At 43.2% G+C, this 23,700-nt stretch overlaps 1 protein-coding gene, 1 long non-coding RNA gene and 1 other non-coding gene across 4 annotated transcripts in view; 2 read left to right on the top strand and 1 right to left on the bottom strand.

The window, feature by feature from the left end:
• ppil2 (peptidylprolyl isomerase (cyclophilin)-like 2) overlaps positions 1–23,700 on the top strand; it is a 488,471-nt gene that overhangs the window by 57,912 nt on the left and 406,859 nt on the right. The gene's annotated exons all lie outside the window — the stretch shown is intronic.
• trnag-gcc lies at positions 1,103–1,173 on the top strand. Its single transcript has one exon. It is a non-coding gene; the product is annotated as a tRNA-Gly (tRNA).
• The window catches only part of LOC119963813, a 39,330-nt gene continuing 28,366 nt past the window's right edge, over positions 12,737–23,700 (bottom strand). The window contains exon 3 of the long non-coding RNA XR_005460181.1: positions 12,737–13,237. This is a non-coding gene — a long non-coding RNA (uncharacterized LOC119963813). The remainder of the gene's footprint in view (positions 13,238–23,700) is intronic.

Raw genomic sequence — 23,700 nt, forward strand, 5'->3', positions numbered from 1 at the left:
CATGAGGCTAGTGTTCGCATGTAAGGAAGAATACGTATCTCCAACCACTTTTCCTCAAATGCACAGAAATGATTGCTTTGACAGATGTGGCAGAGGAAATGGTATTCATTAACTGGTTTCGGAAATATTACAGCGCAACTGTGTGGACAATTGCAAAGTTAATTGGCACGGCACCGTAGGTGCTGCAGATCATCCACAGTAGTCTCACCACATTTTCAGTTGTCTTGACTTTTCAAGCCACTAGGAACAGATGAGTAAAACCAAGAGGATGGGGCTGGCCATGCGCAATCCAACTTTGCTGTCGTCAACCCATAGGCAAACGTTTCGGGTGTGCACACCATGCCAACTCTGTTGCACACATCTCGAGCAAAAGCATAGGCGCTAAGGACAAAAGTAAAGGTAGAAAAACTAGGCAAGGGAACCCGAGGATGAGGCCTTTTTCTGAAATGTCTGGTTTCATTGCTGTTAGAGACAATGGTGTAGTGATCACATCACTGGCCTAGGCTAATGCCCTGGGGGACACGGGTTCCAATTCCACCATGGCAGCTGGTGGAATTCCAATTCAATTAATAAATCTGGAATATAAAGCTGATCTCTGTAATGGTGACTACAAAACTATCATAGATTGTTGCTAAAATCCATCTGGTTCCCAAATGCACTTTTAGTGAAGAAAATCTGCCGTCCTTACCCAGTCTGGCCTACAAGTGACTCCAGACCCCACAGCAATGTGGTTGACTGTTACCTGCCCCCCTGAAATGACCCCCGTGAGCCACTCAGTTCAAGGAGCAATAAGGGTTGGGCAACAAATGCCAGCCTAGCCAGCGACTGCCACATTTTGAGAGAATAAATAAAAGAAAAGGCTAAGAAATTGCACCTTGTGGTGGAGGAATCAGGGGCTGGTTTAGCTCTATGGGCTAGGCAGCTCGTTTGAGATGCAGAACAAGGCCAACAGCACGGGTTCAATTCCCCTACCAGCTGAGAGTTCTGAATTCTCCCTCGGTGTACCCGAACAGGCGCCGGAATGTGGCGACTAAGGGCTTTTCACAGTAACTTCATTGCATTGTTAATGTAAGTCTACTGTGACAATAAAGTTTAATCCTTAGCATTGGTGGTTCATTGGTAGAATTCTCGCCTGCCATGCGGGAGGCCCGGGTTTGATTCCCTGCCAATGCAGCGGATTATTTTATTAGGGGGTGGTTTAGCACACGGCTAAATCGCTGGCTTTGAAAGCAAAACAAGGCAGGCCAGCAGCACGGTTCAATTCCTGTACCAGCCTCCCCGAACAGGCGCTGGAATGTGACGACTAGGGGCTTTTCACAGTAACTTCATTTGAAGCCTACTTGTGACAATAAGCGATTTTCATTTTTGGAATCTAGCTGCAAGTGTAGCCGTGTGCCACAATAACGTGATGCCCCAAAAAGGCCTATGTGACAAACATCGCAAATTTAACATGTCATTGACTTTTTTCACTGATACACTGTGATACATGGCTGAAGTGAGCTCTGACTCAGTCCAGGTTCACCAATCTTTTAAATTCACATATAATGTATTAAAATCCAAAAAGATATAAACAATACATCTTCTTGGTTGCCCCAGTGTGTAAATTCTACTTTCCCCAGATTAGTAGGACTAATTCACAAGTCACATGTTGGCTGCAAATCAGACTGAAAAGCTGCAGTGAGCTAAATTAGGTCGCAAGAATGCTGCCCTGTGAGGAAAACAAACATTTCATATGTTATGACTGTAATCCTAACACAATTGGCATTGTTAAGAAAAACCATCTTTAACTAGAAGATCGGGAAAATTATTTTTGCATAGTAATTTGTTTGGTTGTTAAAATAGGCTTCATTTGTGGTTGGCTGCATAAATGATCAAGATATGAACGATATGTGATCTTTGTCAGAATGGCCTGATCTCACCCAGGATGGTGACTGGAGATTGCTACATTTTGCTTCTGCTTCCTCAATCCTACATTTTGCTTCACCATCCTCAATCCAAGAAAGGGGAAAAATCAGGCACGATTCCTGCTCCTGATTACTACTATCCAGTATGCTTCTCATGGTAGTGTATGTTTGAACTTCAACTGGGGACACAGGATTGGGTTATCTGCTTGAATAGTCAGCTCACATTTACTGTTGAGACTTTTTGTGAAGAAAAGCTAATCATGCAAATAATGAAAGGGCTTTTGGCGCTGTAGAGCTGTACTCCAGCATGAATCTTCAGCTTAAGGAGGGGAAAGAAATGGAAGAACATTAGTTGCGTTCGACCGACACATGAAGTTTGGCAGATCCAAGATAAATGGAAGGCTAGAGTTGAAACTGCACCCAGAGTTTAATACTGTCTTCGAAGTATCGATATAAATAGAAATTTTGCGCAGGCGTGGCAACATGAGCATTATTTTTGAAAAATGTAGCAATATTAGTAGAAAACATCTTGCGTACATATTGATGAGTACATTTTACTGCTATATTTACTTAATTGCCATTCAGTCCAAATGTCACAGTATATCTCTTTCATCAACATTCGGAGTTCTGATTTGCATTCTTTCTACAATTTTGTTCAACCATTGTGAATGGCACTCTGTCATTGTCACTCTGATGAAGTTGATGTTGATTCGAACAATATGCTCGAGGCACTTTCCCACCTTCACTCCAGACCTGCTCATGCTCTCCTCAGTCGAGACCTTTCCACACTGCCTCCAGACGCTCATCCACTCTGCGTGCAAACCAGTCCCTGCCCTCTCTCCTGACCTGTCCTTGCTCTTCCTCCAGAAAAAATAAGTGTTTTATCATGAAAATCATCATTGGTTGGGCTTGATATCTTCTTTTGATCTGGAACGATTATTCCGAATGGTTGAGCAGATCACAATGACGTTCAATGTTGTTTCATAGTGCTGAATTCCGGCGTTTTCCCCATATTACCCACCATTGTAGCTGATAAACATGAAACAGCAAATCAAGAATGTAAATCAATGTCTACTAATCTGAAATGTAAAAAAACTGGATTAGTAATTAACTACATGTGGCTAATGGCTGAGGAATGAAACAGTACTGGTATAAATGAAGTGTTGGCTCTGAACTATCTTTAACTAACAATACTCTGAGTCTGTATGAGAATCTCCCTTACACACAGGAGATCCTGTAGGATATTGTTTGATTTGATTTGATTTATTGTCACATGTACCGTAGTACAGTGAAGAGGATTTTTCTACGGCCAAGGGAGTGTACACAGTACTACATAGTAGATAAAAAGAATAATTAACAGAGTATATTGACAAATGGTACACCGACAAACAGTGATTGGTTGCAGTGTGGAACAAGGGGCCAAACAAAGCAAATACATGAGCAAGAGCAGCATAGGATGTCGTGAATAGTGTTCTTACAGTGCAGTGTTTGATCTGTGTAACCTCTGTTGTAAGCAGTTTACGTAGGAATAGGAGAGCTGATAGAAACCAATCACATTGCACTATTCTCACACATAGCAAACCAGGAAGTCAAAATCATTTTTATTTTTAATTTACATTATCTGATCGCAAATTGGATTTGGATGGAATCTAAAATATCACTATAAACACACTTTTATATTGGAAGTAGTTACCATATTGAAAATTTGACATTTCCTAATTATAAAATTAGCTTTTCAGGGCTAGTGAGGCTTTTTAGGAATAATTATGAAGTTAGTACAATGTTAATAATTCATCTCCACTTCAAACAACATGATACAACTTTATCAGGTTTTACAGTCAAGCTAACATAGTAAGAGCGGAGGTTCTTATCAATTTTTAGATTTCCCATTGATGGCTGCTTGTGGATGCCTTGACAGATGAGCCTCTGAAGGCATTTAGAATCACTGGCAATAGCTTCTGGGGGTTCAGAGGAGGTTCACAAGCACAGCCATAAAACGGATATGAATGCACCTGAAAACTGGTTCCCATGTATAAATTGCATGTTAACCTAATAAAGCTGTAGTTGTACCTGGGACTAATATGAATAATGGAGCAACATGTTGCTCCAGATATGCAGCCGTACCACTACAGTTTACGGGTTCCATTCATTTTCAGTGAGTGAAATGATCAGGACAATAAAGTATAAAACTAACAGTTGACATAGTTTCAACCTTTACAAAAGCTTTGACAGGAGAACCCTGGTGTGATTTAAAAAAAAAAGACATGACACTGCTGACTGTGTTTTATCCTTTATATAGATCACATAGATCTGGAATTGGGAATTGCTGACTGTGTAACCACAAGAATAGAGAAACTAATTTCAGTTGTCCTTCATCAGCACACTGCTGCTTCCTTTTATAGCTTGTGGAAAGGAATAGTGCCATGTATTCACCTCTCTGTAGAAGGGAAAGGCTGTTCTGGTTCATTTATAGTGCAGAGCTCTGCACTAGAAACAAATATTAGTAAAGCAGATGATATATGAACGCAGGCATGTGAAACATTCTGCCCCACCCACACCACCAACACTATTTTTTCCCGCTAGCTGACTGCTGGGCATCCTCTGTTTTCTCACCCATGTGGCCACTCTCATGTGTGCCTTGGTGGTGAATATTGGTGGGCTATGCACATTGCAGCCAGGCCCAGTCCTCTCTTCTGTGTTATCCAGTGGGAGTCACTATCCAGCAATCAGGAGCAGGAACTTTGATATTCTTCCTGCGCATGAATCCAAAAAATCTAGAGGAAGTGAGGCCAGCCACAACTCTCCAACTACTACCTCTGACTGACATCAGATAACTCAGAACCATCTGACACCTTATCAATGGCTTAGTTTCACATTTGCCAACTGAGCAATTACAGGTGGTGGGTAGGTTGTTTTGTAACAGGTTTTAATGTGAGTCTGTGAACTCCATTTGAGACAAACCAGTGGATGTGAGAAGCCAGGATCATAATTTAATGCCACGTGCACAGACTCCTTTCCCCAGTATTTCAAGTAACTACTTGGCTGCCATTTATCTCCAGAAGTGCGTTTACTCCTAAATTCTAGGCAGTGATCAGACAAATTTAAAAATCTGTTTAAATTTCCATTCTATGAGGTCATTGCAACAGAAGCTATTTTACTGCCATTTTATACTCTCTGGAGTGTGCCACTCATGATTTGAAAGAGGACATTATTTTTACAACAGTGACTGCTTTGTAATGGCCCTTATGGTCTTTCAACAACAAAGGCATATTTTGACCACATCAGCTATTTTCTAGACTGACAACTGCATGCCTGAACTTTAAAATGCAAATAAGTAAATCCCACAATAAAATTAAAGTATTATTTTTAAAATCCTGTTGGATGTGATTTTAAGTCAGCTTTATTGTATTTTTAGTGATTGAATGTTGCTGCTTAACCTTCGCCATGCAAATACAGCAAAGCGGCACAGTGGTTATCACTACTGCACCACGGTACTGAGGACCCGGGTTTAATCCCGGCCCCGGGTCACTGTCCGTGTGGAGTTTTCATGCTCTCCTCATGTCTGCGTGGGTCTCACCCCCATAACAAAGATGTTCAGGGTAGGTGGATTGGCCACGCAAAAATTGCCCCTTAATTGGAAAAATTAAAAAAACCCTAGCCATACAATATATTTTTATTGAGATGTTTTCATTATAAACAAAATGATATAAAACAGTCAATTCAAGTCACAATGTAAGAAAAACACAACAATCAAGAACCCAAATTAACTTAACCCCCCAACATTAAATTAAATTAAATTAAATTAAATTAAATTAAATGAAAATCGCTTATTGTCACAAGTAGGCTTCAAATGAAGTTACTGTTAAAAGCCCCTAGTCGCCACATTCTGGCGCCTGTTCGGAGAGGCTGGTACGAGAGCCCCTTAAAACTAAGCCCTTTAACTACTGATGGTGACTAACTCCTTAAAAAGGGAAATGTTTGGCTGCCACTTTAGGTAGAACCCTTCTACCGACCCTCTAATTTTGTTCTTGACCTTCTCCAAATGTAAGAAACACATGAGCTCACCCACCACCTTGAATTGGATCAGACTAAGCCGAGCGCAAGAGAACGTGGAGTTGACCCTGCAAAGAGCCTTGCTCCACAGAATAGTACCCAATTCACTCTCCCATTTCACCTTTACCTCATCCAAAGAAGCCAACTCCGCTGTGAGGATCTGGCCGTAAATACACAAAATACTTCCCTCACAAACCCTGTGCTGGGATTCGATCCCAGGCTGAGTTCAGTGCAGCCAGCCTATCTATAGAGATCCCAATGTTTCAAAAGCTGCATTGATCTTTAGTGGGGCAGAAACCAGGCTACCACTTGAGTCCCTTGTCTACATAATCTCCCAGGAAGCTGCCTGCTGCCTCAGCTGATGAGCTAAAAGCCAACTGGCTTTCTCCCCATGTTCATAAAATACACCCCTCGAATGCTACACTTCGCCCACCACCTTACCCTTTGATAGTAATTCAATTTGAATTCAATTTGAAATTCAATGAAATTGTGTAATTCAATTTGAAAAATCAAGGACAAAGTTAAAGATTTTAAAGAAGTTAAAGGTTTTAAGACGGGGAAAGGCAGGAGGGCAGGAAAGAATAAAGGGAAAGACTGTCACTGGGTGGAAAGCAGGAAAGATGGGCGGCACGGCAGCACAGTGGTTAGCACTGTTGCTTCACAGCGCCAAGGACCTGGGTTTGATTCCCGGCTTGGGTCACTGTCGGTGCAGAGTCTGCACGTTCTCCACGTGTCTTCGTGGGTTTCCTCCGGGTGCTCTGGTTTCCTCCCACAGTCCAAAGATGTGCGGGTTAGGTAGATTGGTCACACTAAATTGCCCCATAGTGTCCAAATGTTAGGTGGAGTTGCTGGGTTACGGTGATGGGGTAGAGGGATGGGCTTAGGTAGGATGTTCTTTCAGGGCCGATGTAGACTCGATGGGCCAAAAGGCTTCCTTCTGCACTGTAAATTCTAAGATTTTGTGAAAAAGAAAAATCTTTATTACCCCGATGCAAAATAAACCACGGATTTGCCCCTCCCCATCTAAATTACCTGCTGCACCTGTAAACCAACTTTTTGCGATTCAAAGACACCCAGGTCCCTTTGCACAGCAGCATGCTGCAATTTTTTACCATTTAAATAATAGTCCATTTTGCTGTTATTCCTACCAAAATGGATGATCTCACATTTACCAGCATTGTACTCCATCTGTCAGACCCCTGCCACTTAATTAAACTATCTATATCCCTCTGCAGACTTTGCTCAACCTCTCATCTTAGTGTCATCTGTGAACTTTGACACATTACTCTTGGTCCCCAACTCCAAATCATCTATGTAAATTGTAAACCATTGCGGTCCCATCACTGATCCCTGAGGCAACCACTAGCCACTGATCACCAACCAGACAAACACCCATTTATCTCCACTCTTTGCTTTCTGTGAGTGGACAAAGGGGCACTGGTAGATGTGGTGTATCTGGATTTTGAGAAGGCATTCGACAAGATGCCGCACAAAAGGCTGTTGTATAAGATAAAGGTGCACGGAATTATGGGTAATTTATTAACATGGATAGAGGATTGGTTAACTCACAGAATTCTAATAAATCAGTTAAACATGACCTGCCTTTCATGAACGTATGCTGTGCCTGCCCAATGGGACAAATTATATCCAGATGTCTCGCTATTTCTTTCTTGATGATAGATTTAAGCATTTTCCCCACTATTGAAGTTAAGCGTAACTGGTCTATGGTTACCCGTCTTTTATCTGCCTTCATTTTTAAACAGTGGATTCATATTTATTTGCGTTTTCCAATCTGCCGGAACCGCTCCAGAGTCCAGCGAATTTTGGTAAATTACCACAAGTGCATTTGCTATTTCCACCGCAATCCCTGGGGTGCATTCCATCAGAGCCAGGAGACATGACTCCTTTAGCCCCATTAGCTTACCCAACACTACCTCCTTAGTGATAATGAGCGTTTCTAGGTCCTCACTTGCCATAGCCTCCTTGCCATCAATTATTGGCATGTTATTTGTGTCTTCCACTGTTAAGGCCGACACAAAATACCTGTTCAATGCCTTGGCCATTTGCTCATTTCCCATTATTATATTCCCCTTTTCATCCTCTAAAGGACCAATGTTTACCGTAGCCGCTCTTTTTCATTTTATATATTTGTAGAAACCTTTGCTATCTGTTTTTATATTCTGAGCTAGTTTACTCTCATAATCTATCTTACTTTCCTTTATAGCTTTTCTCGTGGATATCTTGGCTGCTTATCCCTTTTTCTACAGTCCTTCCTTTTCACTGGTATACACCTTTCTGAACACTGAAAAATCTCTTTGAAAGTCCTCCTCTGTTCCTCAATTATCCCACCATAAGGTCTTTGCTCCCAGTCTACCGTAGCCAACTCCTCCCTCATCCCATTGAAGGCTCCTTTGTTTAAGCATAAGGCACTGGTATTTGATTTTACCGTCTCACCCTCCATCTGTATTTTAAATTCAACCATACTGTGATCACTCCTTCCGAGTGGATCCCTAACTATGAGATCATTAATTACTCCTGTCTCATTACACAGGACCAGATCTAGGATAGCTTGCTGGTTCCATTACATATGTTCAAGGAAACTATCGCAGATACATTCTATGACTTCCTCCTCAAGGCTGCCTTGACCGACCTGGTTTGACCAATTGACATGCAGATTAAAATCCCCCATGATAATTGCCATACCACTTTTACATGCATCAGTTATTTCTTTGTTTATTGCCCACATCACCATGATGTTTTTATTTGGTGGCCTATAGACTACGCCTATCAGTGACCTTTTCTCCTTACTATTTTTAATTTCCACCCAAATTGATTAAACCTTTTCCTCCATAGAATCTATATCATCTCTTACTTCTGCCGTGACGTCACCCTTAAATATTAGAGCTACACCACTTCCCTTACCTTCCTGTCTGTCCTTCCAAATAGTCTGAAACCCCTGGATACTTAACTCCCAGTTGTGACCACCCAGCAACCATGTCTCTGTAATGATGTCGTGACAATTTGTGCCATCAACTCATTTACCTTATTTTGAATACTATGAGCATTCAGATAAAGTGCCCGTTTGCTAGTTTTGTATCTTCTTTTTGAATCCTAATACCTTCATTCATAACATCTCCTGACTACTTCTTCCCTTTAATTTTTTTCATAATTTTCCATGCAGTTGAACCTACCTCCCATGTTCATACCTGATGCTTTTCTTCCCATTATTCATTGGATTGGATTGGTTTATTGTCATGTGTTGTCGAGATATTGTTCTGCAGCTCAAACAGATCATTCCGTACATTAAAAGAAAATACATTGTAAGGATGAGCCTGATACAGTTTAAGGTGGTGCACAGGGTGCATATGACTCGGGCGAGAATGAGTGGGTTCTTTCAGGGGTAGCGGATTGGGTTATTGTCATGTGTACCGAGGTATTGTTTGTAATAAAATGCTTTTTAACAAAAAAAGAAGAGAAAATACATAATAGGGCAAACATAAAGTATACTTCCATTAAAACTGCCCCCCCCCCCCCCCCCCCCCCCCCGGCGGCCATAACATCAAAGCCAACACCACATCAGCATTCAAAGTTTTAAGGTTTTTATAATAATAATCATTATTAGTGTCACAAGTGGGCTTACATTAACACTGCAATGAAGTTACTGTGAAAATCCCCTGGTTGCCACGCTCCTGCGCCTTTTCGGGTACACTGAGGGAGAATTTAGAATGCCCAATTCACTTCTTCAGCATGTCTTTCAGACTTGTGGGAGGAAACCAGACCACACAGAGGAAACCCAACCAGACACAGGGAGAACGTGTGGACTCAGCACAGACAGTGATCCAAACCGGGAATCGAACCCGGGTCCCTTCGCTATTTGGTTTAGTTTATTGTCACGTGTACCGAGGTACAGTGAAAAGTATTGTTCTGACTCCAGTCCAGACAGATCATTCCATAAATGAAAAAAACATAGGAAATACAGGAATACACAATGTAAATACATAGACACAGGCATCGGGTGAAGCATACAGAGTGCAGTACTACTCAGTAGAGAAGAGATCTGTTGAGTCCATAAGGGAGTCACTTAGGAGTCTGGTAACAGCGGGGAAGGAGCTGTTTTTGAACCTGTTAGTGCATGTTCTCAGACTTTTGTATCTCCTGGAGATGTGGAGGAAGTTGGGTAAGTCGGGTGGAAGGGGTCTTTGATAATGCTACCCTTTTCCCCAAGACAGAGTCGTTGGATATGAGATGGGTTCGCGTGATGGACTGGGCTGTGTTCACGACTCTCTGCAGTTTCTTATGTCTTGGGCTGAGCAGTTTCCATACCAAGCTGTGATGCAGCCAGATAGGATGCTTTCTATGGTGCACCTGAAAAAATTGGTAAGAGTAAATGTGGACATGCCAAATTCCCTTAGTTTCCTGAGGAAGTATAGGCGTAGGTGTGCAAATACCCTTGATCTCTTCACTGGGCCATTCACCCCTTATATTCCAGGTGACCAAACAAATTGGGGATCCCAACTCCCCTTGTCAGTATCCGTCATTTCCACCAAGTGGGATTATCCAACAGATCCATTGAAAGTACAGCAACCAGGCCCACCCAAGATGGCACCAAATCCACTCGCAAGACTAAACAAAGAAAAATCTGCAGTCACCATCAGCAAAATATCCCTGCCCCCCACCGCCCTCAAACAATATCACACCCAAATATACATGAAAGAAACAGTAAAGCGAACAAAAACTGCTAAAACCTACTTTTAACAAACCTAACCCCAAACAGAACAAAAACATTAAGCTCGATATCTAACATTGCAGGCACCCCCACCACACCGCTTCAGTTAACTAACTCTTTGGCTAGCAGGGCGGCTCCTGCCCAGTGTGAAGAAAAATGCGAACAGAAAAAGCACTCAAAAGTATTACAAAGAAAAGTACAGCACAGGAACAGGCCCTTCGGCCGTCCAAGCCCGTGCCGACCATGCTGCCCGTCTAAACAAAAATCTCCTACACTTCCTGGGTCCGTATCCCTCTATTCCCATCCTATTCATGTATTTGTCAAGATGCCCCTTAAATGTCACTATCGTCCCTGCTTCCACCACCTCCTCCGGCAGCGAGTTCTAGGCATCCACTACCCTCTGTGTAAAATAAAAACAAAAAAAAACTTGCCTCGTACGTCTCTCAACCTTGCACCTTAAACCAATGCCCCCTAGTAATTGACCCCTCTACCCGGGGGAAAAGCCTCTGACTATCCACTCTGTCTATGCCTCTCATAAAAGCCCCTCATAAAACATAGTACTCCCAATAGGGAGCGTTATATTTTCACAACAGTTGTAAACAAATAGAGCAAAACCTCCCATAGAATTAAGCCCCCCACCCAAGTCCAACTTATGAAACATTCAACCCACAACAGAAAAAAAAATTTAAACATGAACAAGGAACCCTAATAATTCCCCATATCGACATTCCCACTCCGAAGCATTCCAAAGTGCCTCAAAAACCCCAATTAACTTGTACCGAGCCATGCTTTTTTGCGAAAGAATCCGCCTCCTCCGGCGCATTAAATCAGTTAGTCTTTCCCCTCAAAAGTGACTGGCTCTGCTGGGTACACCACCCCAAATTGGACTCCGCTTTTATACAGGGTGGCTTTGACCTTGTTGAACACTGCCCGCTTCTTTGCCAGCTCTACTCCCACATTATGATGACGTGGCCTTCCCATTTGTAGTCGCAATGACCCTTTGCCAATTTTAGGACTTGCTCTTTTTCTTGGAAGCTGCAAAACTTCGCAATTACTGCTCTCAGTGGGACGGTGTTTCTGTAGGATTACCCAGTGGGCTTGATTCAGCTCGGGAGGTGATGAGAATCCATCCTCTCCCACCATCTTCCCAAATATCTTTGCAAAATACTCTGGGAGCTGGGCCTTCTGTCCCTCTGGCAACTCCACGACATGGGTATTTTGCCTCCTTTTTTTCTTTTTATAAATTTAAATTACCCAATTATTTTTTCCAATTAAGGGGCAATTTAGCGTGGCCAATCCACCTACTCAGCACATTTTTGGGTTGTTGGGGCGAAACTCACGCAGACACGGGGAGAATGTGCAAACTCCACACGAACAGTGACCCAGAGCTGGGATCGAACCTGGGCCCTCAGCGCCGTGAGGCAGCTGTGCTAACCACTAGGCCACCGTGCTGCCCGGCTATTTTGCCTCCTTGAATGATTCTCCAAATCCTTCACTTTGGCCTACAGTACTTTATTTGCCTCAGCCATCATAGACATCGCCGCTTCCAGAGAGGTAATCCGGACACTATTTCTCAAAAGAGACACCTCCGTGCCTTGTATAGCAGTGCCATGCGCTTTTACCATTTCGTTGTCCTTCCCCAACACCAACTGAATGGGAGCCAGTGCCTCGTCATCAACTTGCGGAGGTCCCCCGATACTCTCCACCATTGCTTCTCAAATTCTGCTGCTAAGGTGCCGGTAAGCATGTTGGCCGTTAGTGGAGTGGCCTCAGTCACAGAAGCTACCTGCACCATTTTCTCCACCAATGAGCCCCAAGAAGCCTCTGATTCCGCTGCTGAACTTCTGCTTTCAGACTTTTTCAGGTCTGGTCAGCTCTCAGCATTGGCTACGTTTCTGGACCAAAACCATGATGTTTTTAAGTTTTAATGTGGTGCAGAAAGATTGATTGTTCCAGGAGTGATAACATAAATAATAAGGTGTGTTTATTTTATAAACAAACTTTATTAAATCAAAAGAAAAGCAATATTTAAACTTTTGAACTTAAACCCGAATGGTAACAGATTACATGTAGATTCTTAACCCTAGCACACGAGTTCCCATTAAACAGCACTTCAAAGGAACATGCAGTTCGCATTCCACTTAGGCAAGCAAAGGTGCTACTTGCATTTACAAAGCAACTGTTCTCCTGTTGGTGAAGTTCTTTCAGAATCCTTTTGTGGAAGGACTGTGGTTAGCACAGTTGCTTCACAGCTCCAGGGTCCCAGCTTCGATTCCCGGCTTGGGTCTGCATGTTCTCCCTGTGTCTGCGTGGGTTTCCTCCGGGTGCTCCGGTTTCCTCTTACAGTCCAAAGATGTGCAGGTTAAGTGGATTGGCTGTGATAAATTGCCCTTGGTATCCAAAAAGGTTAGGTAGAGTTACTGGGACAGGATGGAAGCTTGGGCTTAAGTGAACTGCTGTTTCCAAGAGCTGGTGCAGACTCGCTGGGCCGAATGGCACTGTAAATTCTGTGATAAATTCTATGAAAAGACACTAATTTCAATTAACCACAACTCTGTACAATGAAAGAAACGGGAAAAGAGGGAAGAAGAAAAAAAAAGAACATTAGAAAAAAGCTCAATATTACACCTACGTCCTGATACAAACTCGTCCCAACCACCAGCCAAATCCCATTCAAACCCCCTTAGTTCAGTCCAAGTGCTTTGATCTTTAACAAAACATCCGACCCCCTCCGCTGTCTCAAAGAAATGGTCCGTCATATACTTTATCTTATCCAACCGCAGGAAGTCGTACAGGTCACCTGACCATGCCGCTACCCCCCGGTGGCGATGCCGATCGCCACTCCAGCAAAATTTGCCGCTGTGCAATTAGAGAGGCGAAGGCCACGACATTGGCCTTCCTCCTCTCCATTAACTCCGGCTTCTCTGAAACCCTGGGGGGGGGAAGAGAGTCAGTCCTGCTATTACCATCAAACTTCCAGGGCAAATGGTTTGATTCTCTCCTGTTAAACTTGGTTGTTATCTGGTAAAGCATAGTAAAATGTCCCGAGGTGCTTCAGAGAATCATTATCAAATATAATTTGACACCGCGCCCCATGGTGTTTAGGGTAGATGGACCGCATGGTGATGCAACAGTTAGCACTGCTGCCTCACGCGCTGAGTACCCCAGTTCGACCCTGGCCCCAGATCACTGTCCTTGTGGAGTTTGACACTTTCCCTGTGTCTGCCTGGGTCTCATCCCCACAATCCAAAGATGCGCAGGATAGGTGGATTGGCCATGCTAAATTAGCCCTTAATTGGAAAAAATGTAGAAAAAGGTATTTAGGGTAAATGAAGGAACGTCTTAAAGGAGGAAAGACTGGTAGCATGATGGAGAGCTTTAGGGGGGAATTCTGGTGTTTAGAGCTTGGCAGCTGAAGGCATAGCTGCTAATGTGAAACAATTAAATTCAGGGATGCTTAGGAGACTGGAGTTGGAGGAATGCAGAGATTCTGGATAGTTGGAAGACTAGTCGTGTGGTACAACGACTGGAGGTTGGGGGGGTGCAGTGCGCAAGGCTATGAAGGGTATTGAAAACAAGGTTGAGGGGTGATTTAATTGGGAGCGAATGTGGAGCAGGGGATACTGGGTGAACAGGACATGCATTTTTAAAAAGCATACAGTATACTTAGAAGGACAAGTCAGTAGAATTCAAATTGTAACCAAAATGAAGAGAGACTGAAGAGCAGCAAAAAGCATAAATGAGGAGCAGTGCATCTGGCCACAGGAACTCATTAGCACAGATATATTTCCATAAGGCTTGTCTTGGTGTGCATTCAGTATGTTATTTCACAGAAATGATGATTTGGAGTTGAAAATAATGAGGAATTGCTTTTAGACTTTAGTGTGTTTCATCCTTTACTGGCGAGTATTGTTCACAACGTGTTTTGTTTGTAGTCTTTGTGCCATTATATGATTCTTGCTGTGTGCTGCATTTATTTATTTAGCAATGTTGTCTAATGTAGATTTTGAGAACGCAGTGTTAATCTGACTGATAATTCTTTCACTGGTTGTCCTTGAAGCAGTTTACAGTGTTTTTGATTTGGACATTTGTAAATATGTTCTAACAATCCTATGATGGCAATCAGCACATTTTTAAGAGAAGAACAAATGCTCTTTGTGAAGTAATTGGCTACAGACGTCAGCATTTGAAATCAATAAAACTGTTTTTCATTACGCTTGAAGGCAGGCTTATTTCCTTTTGCTCCCACCTCCTTCCAGAAAGGGGCGTTTAATCGACTCCTTATTTTTTGGGTGAACAGGCATGCTATCTGAAATGGGATTGGTGTTTGCATGATTAATGGTATTGTAACTGGCATGGGAAGGACTATTTTAAGGTGCATCTTTCTAATTGATTTATTCATGTTTTTAAAAATTTCTTATGATACTGCCGTGCTACAGGTGGACAGTCATTGGCTTTACATTCATCACATTTAGCACCCGTATCTCAGTGCCAGCTGCACAGCCTTCTGACTTGACTCATAAACAGGGCTTTGTATTTTGCCTACGGAGCAGGCTGCGGGCTCAAGTGATGAAGGATGACGTCAGAGAGCCGGCTAATCTTGTTTATTGTGATTACTTGTCAAGAAACTGGGTCACAGCTAAGAGAGACGGATATTAGGATTTCATTGTTTTGGCTGCTGCCCTCTTTGTGCCAAGCTACAGGGAGTCTGGCACACTGTACATTCTTCAGTCTTGTACCATCAGATCTCAGTACCCTGTCAGCAGGCACTTGAGAAAATAAAGGGGCATCTTTGTCTCTTAGGAGCTGTTATATACATGCATTTTAAAGGAGCTGGAAGGATGAATTTTGAGGCAATGTCTAGACTAAGCTTTGAATATCAATGACTAGTTTCCTTGCCCTCTTTTGTGGACATTCTGCTTATTTTTTCACTTAAAAAGCAAAGCATTTAAAAGTGTAACTGTTACATTCTCAATCGATCCTTGAAATGCAGTAAATTAATGTAACTGCTTTTCAAAGGAAACCAATTTGTAAGAAACTTGGCCACTATCCTCTTGGAAGTCGGAGGAAAATCCGCCAAGAAATTAGTTTCAAGTTGTTCAGGCAGCGGGTGAATTTTCAAAGACCATTTACAGAAGAGCAGCAGTAAGAATTGCAGCAGTTTTCATCTGTCTTTTGAAATGATCTTAACTATTTGATGGGCAGAATAATGGCTTTATCTGTATTTGTAGTGAAAGGGCACAAGGAAAGGCATCTATTGAATTTAATTCTGGTTTGTAGACACTGAACTGGAGAACTAATGAAGAAATCAGATTTTCTCCTCCTCAGCATGTTTCAGAATTTGGAATGTAGCAAGTGATCCACTGATTTTAAGTGTGGCTTTTATTGATTGGTAGAGGACTTTGAGTTCAACAGTTCTGACTCATAAGCATGAAGCATGGCTCCATCTTGTCATACTTATATGGGATGCGCTTTACAGAAACAGGCCATTCCTGTTCCGTGCTGCTTTTTCTGCTCCAAATGGACTCCCTCTCACATTTCTTCATTGAATTTATCATTGTAACCCTTTATGATCTTCTTTACTTTTGTCTTTATCCAGCTTCCCCTCAATTATCCATTCAGTTTGTCTCAATTGCTCCCTGTGGTAATCAGTTGCATATTCTAACCATTCTCTAGGTAAAAAATGTTTCTCCTAAATTCCCTGTTAGATTTATTAATGACTATTTTAAATTTATGGCCCCGCTCTGGAGTCATAATCTTGTTAAAGAATGACTATCTAATCTCATGTTTCTCATGTTACAAAGGATTAAGTTTTGATTGGAATAATTATCTAGTCCATTGGTCTGCTTGGTTTTGATTTGAACTCAGACCTAGACAGCAAAGAAGGTTATGTGCTTTCAGTGCGCTCATGGGACTGCAATTTGCAAAATTAGACCCAAGATCTTTTTTGCAGTTTGCCAATGGGTGCAGTGTGGCAAGTAGAGCTGGAGTATCTTAAAGGGAGGCAATGGCATTGTGGTATTGTCATTTGACTAGTAATCCAGAGATTACTCTGGGGACCTGAATCTGAATCCCACCATGGCTGAATTTTAAAAGTAAATAAATTGTCTGGAATTAAAAGTCTAATGATGACCATGACCATTGTTGATTGTCATTAAAAAACCCACCAAGTCCACTGATGTCCTTGAGGGAAAGAAAGCTGCTGTCCTTAGATAGTCTGGCCTAAATGCCACTTCAGCAATGTGGTTAACGCTTAAATGCCCTCTGAAATGGCCGAGCAAGCCACTCATTCGTATATATAATTCTACAAATGGAACAAAGGGAATGAAACTAGATGGACCACTCGGTATCGACCTAACAACAAACCAAGCCCTGTCAACCCTACAAAGTCCTCCTAGAGCTGTTGGGGAGGGTTTAAACTAATGTGGCAGGGGGATGGGAATCAATGCAGGAAGTCGGAAGGTAGCAAAACAGGGACAGAAACAAAAGGCAGTAAGGGGGAAAGTGTAAGGCAGAGAAGCCATAGTCAAAAATCCAAAAAGGGCGACAGTACAAGGTACAGTGACTGAGGGGAGCTCAGTGAATAGGCCCAGTAATACTAAAAGGAATAAAACGGGAAGTGAAAATGTAAATGGTAAGCGATGCGGCAGGTTGTTACATGAAGATATGGGTTCAGCGACAAGGAAAATTAGGAGAAAAATTAAGAGGAAATATAACTTAGGAGAGGTTACTGATCGAGGTGTTAAGATTCAAAACAGAGGTATAAAAGCCAACATACGTGTACTTTACCTGAATGCTCGTAGTATTCGGAATAAGGTAAATGAGTTGATGGCGCAAATCATCGTAAATGACTGATTTAGTGGCCATTACTGAAACATGGTTAAAGGATGGTGTTGCTCGTTTTGCTAGGTGTGCTTTACACTTAATTGCTCTGTTTTATAACCTTTGCTCTAGAGTCGCCAGGTATCTTTATGATACCACCACGAGGTTCAAGTTCAAGTGCTGATCAATAACTCAATACACCAGTTAGTAAGGTTCAAATCAAAACACATTTATTATATACACAGTCAATCGCTACTCATGCATAAAATACTATTCACTAGGCTATCACTAACACTAACAGGCCAATACTTAGCTTTAGAAAAGGGACCCACTAGGTCAGGGGAACAATTGGCCTCTTGTTCGATCCTGAGTCTGCAGGCTTCCAGCTGGTATGGACTAATGGTTAGGATTGCCTATCTCATAGCGTGCGTTGACTGGACACTTACTTGGTTGGTGCAGCTGCTGGGCAAGTCTCTCCAAGTTGAGAGTCACGGTCGAGAGTTCTTTGAGAGCTGCCAAGAAGATCGAACTGAACTTTGGGAATCTATTTTATAGTCCCCAGGGGTTTTGTGCCCTTGTGGGCAGACCCTGTACCTGGTTCCAATTGATTGGACTAAGTTCTGATCATTTGAATTTATTTCTCCAATACTGGAGCTGTTCCCTGATCGCTGGGCAGTTCCTAAATGTCCGTTGACCTTCCTTTGTCTTGGCTCCTGCTGGCGCCGAGGAGTCTGGTTTGGTCTTGATTACTTCAATGTATCTAATTGTTCCTGGGGATTGCTCATTAATATGCGGATGGCTTTTGGTTTCGGTTCTGTCTGGGTTCTGCAAGTCTTAATACACAGGAAACCATGTACCTGCTTGTTTTCCTGTCCTTGGCTGAATTTCCATGCATTCTTAGCGGGCTTCCATTTTGTAATCGGGAAGTGGCCAACCCAGGTGGCTACACTGGTCAAGACTGGGAGTTAAATATCCGAGGGTATCAAACTATTCGGAAGGACAGAGTGGATGGTAAGGGAGGTAGTGTAGCTCTGTTATTCAAGGATGACATCCGGGCAATAGTAAGGGATGACATCGGTGTTATGGAGGATAAGGTTGAGTCCATTTGGGTGGAAATCAGGAATAGTAAGGCGAAAAAGTTATTGATAGGAGTAGTCTATAGGCCACCAAATAGTAACATTATGGTGGGGCAGGCAATAAACAAAGAAATAACTGATGCATGTAGAAATGGTACAGCAGTTATCATGGGGGATTTTAATCTACATGCCGATTGGTTTAACCAGGTCGGTCAAGTCAGCCTTGAGGAGGAGTTTATAGAATGTATCCGCGATAGTTTCCTAGAACAGTATGTCATGGAACCTACGAGGGAACAAGCGGTCCTAGATCTGGTCCTGTGTAATGAGACAGGATTGATTAATGATCTCATAGTTAGGGATCCCTCGGAAGGCGCGATCACAATATGGTGGAATTTAAAATACAGATGGAGGGTGAGAAGGTAAAATCAAACACTCGTGTTTTTGCTTAAACAAAGCGATTACATTGAGATGAGAGAAGAGCTAGCTAAGGTAGACTGGGAGCAAAGACTTTATGGTGAAACAGTTGAGGAACAGTGGAGAACCTTCCAAGCGATTTTTCACAGTGCTCAGCAAAGGTTTATACCAACAAAAAGGAAGGACGGTAGAAAGAGGGAAAATCGACTGTGGATATCTAAGGAAATAAGGGAGCATATCAAATTGAAGGAAAAAGCATACAAAGTGGCAAAGATTAGTGGGAGACTAGAGGATCTTTAGGGGGCAACAGAAAGCTACTAAAAAAGCTATAAAGAAGAGTAAGATAGATTATGAGAGTAAACTTGCTCAGAATATAAAAACAGATAGTAAAAGTTTCTACAAATATATAAAACAAAAACGAGTGGCTAAGGTAAATATTGGTCCTTTAGAGGATGAGAAGGGAGATTTAGTAATGGGAGATGAGGAAATGGCTGAGGAACTGAACAGGTTTTTTGGGTCGGTCTTCACAGTGGAAGACACAAATAACATGCCAGTGACTGATAGAAATGAGGCTATGACAGGTGAGGATCTTGAGATGATTGCTATCATTAAGGAGGCAGTGATGGGCAAGCTAATGGGGCTAAAGGTAAACAAGTTTGGCCCTGATGGAATCCCAGAGTGCTAAAAGAGATGGCTAGGGAAATTGGAAATGCACTAGTGATAATTTACCATAATTCACTAGACTCTGGGGTGGTCACGGCAGATTGGAAATTGGCAAACATGACACCACTGTTTAAAAAAGGAGGTAGGCAGAAAGTGGGTAATTATAGGCCAGTGAGCTTAACTTCGGTTGTAAGGAAGATGCTGGAATCTATCATCAAGGAAGAAATTGTGAGGCACCTGGATGGAAATTGCCCCATTGGGCAGCGCAGCATGGGTTCATTAAGGGCAGGTCGTGCCTAACTAATTTAGTGGAATTTTTTGACGACATTACCAGTGAGGTAGATAATGGGGAGCCAATGGATGTGGTATATCTGGATTTCCAGAAAGCCTTTGACAAGGTTGCTGCATAAGATAAAGATGCATGGCATTAAGGGTAAAGTAGTAGCATGGATAGAGGATTGGTTAATTAATAGAAAGCAAAGAGTGGGGATTAATGGGTGTTTCTCTGGTTGGCAATCAGTAGCTAGTGGTGTCCCTCAGGGATCAGTGTTGGGCCCACAATTGTTCACAATTTACATAGATGATTTGGAGTTGGGGACCAAGGGCAATGTGTCCAAGTTTTCAGACGACAGTAAGATGAGTGGTAAAGCAAAAAGTGCAGAGGATACCGGAAGTCTGCAGAGGGATTTGGATAGGTTAAGTGAATGGGCTAGGGTCTGGCAGATGGAATACAATGTTGACAAATGTGAGGTTATCCATTTTGGTAGGAATAACAGCAAAAGGGATTATTATTTACATGATAAAATATTAAAACATGCTGCTGTGCAGAGAGACCTGGGTGTACTCGTGCATGAGTCGCAAAAAGTTGGTTTAGAGGTGCAACAGGTGATTAAGAAAGCAAATGGAATTTTGTCCTTCATTGCTAGAGGGATGGAGTTTAAGACTAGGGAGGTTATGCTGCAATTGTATAACGTGTTAGTGAGGCCACACCTGGAGTATTGTGTTCAGTTTTGGTCTCCTTACCTGAGAAAGGACGTACTGGCGCTGGAGGGTGTGCAGAGGAGATTCACTAGGTTAATCCCAGAGCTGAAGGTGTTGGATTACGAGGAGAGGTTGAATAGAACATAGAACATAGAACAGTACAGCACAGAACAGGCCCTTCGGCCCTCGATGTTGTGCCGAGCAATGATCAGCCTACTTAAACCCACGTAACCTGTACACCCGTAACCCAACAATCCCCCCATTAACATTACACTACGGGCAATTTAGCATGGCCAATCCACCTAACCCGCACATCTTTGGACTGTGGGAGGAAACCGGAGCACCCGGAGGAAACCCACGCACACACAGGGAGGACGTGCAGACTCCACACAGACAGTGACCCAGCCGGGAATAGAACCTGGGACCCTGGAGCTGTGAAGCATTGATGCTAACCACCATGCTACCGTGAGGCCCCTAATAGTCCCAGAATAGACTGGGACTGTACTCGTTGGAATTTAGAAGGATGAGGGGGGATCTTATAGAAACATATAAAATTATGAAGGGAATAGATAGGATAGATGCGGGCAGGTTGTTTCCACTGGCGGGTGAAAGCAGAACTAGGGGGCATAGCCTCAAAATAAGGGGAAGTAGATTTAGGACTGAGTTTAGGAGGAACTTCTTCACCCAAAGGGTTGTGAATCTATGGAATTCCCTGCTCAGTGAAGCAGTTGAGGCTCCTTCATTAAATGTTTTTGAGATAAAGATAGACAGTTTTTTGACGAATAAAGGGATTAAGGGTTATGGTGTTTGGGCCGGAAAGTGGAGCTGAGTCCACAAAAGATCAGCCATGATCTCATTGAATGGCAGAGCAGGCTCAAGGGGCCAGATGGCCTACTCCTAGTTCTTATGTTCTTATTACCATCTGAGGGAAGCAACCTGGAAATCATACCTTACAAATAATATCCCAGACACCACCATTCCTAGGTATGTCCTGTGCCCGAGGAATCCTGAACATCGACCCCAGACCCCATGAAGGTCAAACATGGGCAAGGAATCCTCCTACTAATTACCACTGATGAATTGGAACTCCTCTATGCTGAATATCACTTGGAGGAAACACTGAAGGTGGTAAAGCGCTGAATGTACTTTGGGTGGGAGACTTCAGTGTCTGGCACGAACAATGGCTCGGTAGTACCACCACAGACCGAGCTGGCTGGGTCCAGAAAGGCATAGTAGTTAGCACAGTTGCTTCACAGCTCCAGGGTCCCAGGTTTGATTCCCGGCTGGGTCACTGTCTGTGCGGAGTCTGCATGTTGACGCGTGGGTTTCCTCCGGGTGCTCCGGTTTCCTCCAACAGCTGCTAGACTGGGACTGTGGCAGGTGATGAGGGAACCAACAAGAGGGAGGAACATACTTAACCTCATCCTCACCAACCTGCCTGCTCAGATGCATCTGTCCATGACAGTATCAGTAGAAGTGACCACTACACATCTTGTGGAGACAAAGACCCATCTTCACATTGAGGATACCCTCCATTGTGTCAGCGCAACCAGCGTGTTAAATGAGATACACTTCAAACATATCTAGCAGCTCAAAACTGGGCAGTCATGAGACGCTGTGGTCATTCAGCAGCAGAATTGTACTCAACCAAAATCTGTAACCTCATGGCCTGGCGTATCCCTCACTCTACCATTACCACCAATCCAGTGGATCAACCTTATTTCACTGAAGAGTGCAGGAGGGCATGCCAGGAACAGCTCCACACATGACGGAAAAAGAGGTGTCAACCCCTACGGGCAGCACGGTAGCATAGTAGTTAGCACAGTTGCTTCACAGCTCCAGGGTCCCAGGTTTGATTCCCGGCTGGGTCACTGTCTGTGCGGAGTCTGCATGTTGACGCGTGGGTTTCCTCCCGGGTGCTCCGGTTTCCTCCAACAGTCCAAAGATGTGCTGGTTAGGTGGATTGGCCATGCTAAATTGTCCTTCGTGTCCAAAAAACGTTAAGTGGGGTTACTGGGTTACGGGGATGGGGTGGAGACGTGGGCTTGAATAGAGTGCTCTTTGTAAGGGCTGGTGCAGACTCGGTGGACCGAGTAGCCTCCTTCTGCACTGTAAATTCTATGATTCTATAATTCTATGAACCGATGAAGCTACAACACATGATAACCTGTGTGCCAACCAGCATAAACAGCAAGCACTAAACAGAGCTCAGTGATTCCACAACCAACGGCTCAGATTTAAACTCTGCCGTCTACCCCATCCAGCCATGAATGGTGGTGGACAAATAAACAATTCACTGCAGGAGGCCCGACAATGTCCCCATCCTATATGATGGGGGAGCCCAATGCATAAGTGCAAAAGGTAATGCTGAAGCATTTGCAACAATCACAGGTTGAGGTACCAAGGTGATCCATCTTGGCCTCCTCTGCAAGTCCACAGCATCGCAGATGTCAGTCTTCAGCCAATTCCATTCACTCCATGTAATATCAAGAAAGCACTGGATACTGCAAAGGCAATAGTGCTGGGGACGTTGTGCTCCAGAACCTGCCATGCCCCTAGCCAAGCTGTCCAGTACAGCTACAACACTGGCATCTACCTGACAATGTAGAAAATTTCCCCGGTATGTCCTGTACGCAAGAAACAGGAAGATGCAACCCAGCCAATTACTGGCCCATTCAGTAAAATGATGGAAGGGGGTCAACAAAAGTGCGAACAAGCAGCACTAATTATGCAATAACCTACTCACGAATGCTCAGTTTGAATTCCACCAGGGTCATTCAGTCCCTGACTTCATTATAGCCTTGATTCAAATGTGGACAATAGAGATGAATGGCAGAGTTGAAGCAGTCCATGTCCATATGCAGCAAGTCCTGGACAATATTCAGGCTCAATTTGACAAGGAGCCACACCATACAAGAGCCAGGCAATGATTATCTCCAAGAAAAGAGGATCTAATCATCGCTCCTTGGTATTCAGTGGCATTGCCATTGCTGAATTGGCCACTATCAACTTGGGGGGGGGGGGGGGGGGGGGGGGTGTACCGTTGACCATACCATACCCA

The sequence above is a fragment of the Scyliorhinus canicula genome, chromosome 1 (assembly GCF_902713615.1).
Source record: "Scyliorhinus canicula chromosome 1, sScyCan1.1, whole genome shotgun sequence".
In the NCBI taxonomy this organism is placed as follows: Eukaryota; Metazoa; Chordata; class Chondrichthyes; order Carcharhiniformes; family Scyliorhinidae; genus Scyliorhinus; species Scyliorhinus canicula.